Source organism: Arachis ipaensis, chromosome B07, assembly GCF_000816755.2.
Source record: "Arachis ipaensis cultivar K30076 chromosome B07, Araip1.1, whole genome shotgun sequence".
Lineage (NCBI taxonomy): Eukaryota > Viridiplantae > Streptophyta > Magnoliopsida > Fabales > Fabaceae > Arachis > Arachis ipaensis.
Window position 1 is genome coordinate 16,365,380 of NC_029791.2, and position 676 is coordinate 16,366,055.

A 676-nucleotide genomic window follows, 5' to 3' on the forward strand; every position below is an offset into this window, starting at 1 on the left:
TATTGGTTTTTGACAAAAAATGCAAAAAAATATATACTTAACAAAAAATTATCAAATTTTAAGGATAAAAATATCTCATTTTTCTAATCATGCTTGCAAAAAATCTTATTAAAATTTAATCTCTAAAGTATTTTTTGAAAACACATATTTAATGTTGGACATTTTTGTCACGTTTTTAAATTATTTCAAAATATTTTTGTTAATAACAAAATTCGAGTGTATTTTTAACAGCGACAAAATTATTTGAGTGCATTTTTGTGATTTACCCAAAAAAAAAAAAAGTAATTTCAATTTTGCGGGTTTGCACTTTGCAGTAGATCTGGGGTGATCAATCCAACATGCAACCGGTTCAATACGAATCGATTAATTTTTCACAGGTTTAACCATGGTTGATTTTTATTACCATTCTAAACCGAAGGTCAAACCAAACCGAACATCCTATTGATTTACTAGTTCTTTCGATCAATTATGTCCTATTCTGATAACAGTGTCAAAAAGTACATAGGTCTAAATTCAAATCGATTTAAATAATTCATCCAATTCAATACATACTAAAAACCTATTAACATCGTACGAATTTAGATTTGATTGGATTCTATTTTTGAAAAACTACATAAATTGGATTAGATTTTGGATCTACTTCTTCAAATTCGATCCAATCCAATTCAAATCTTAT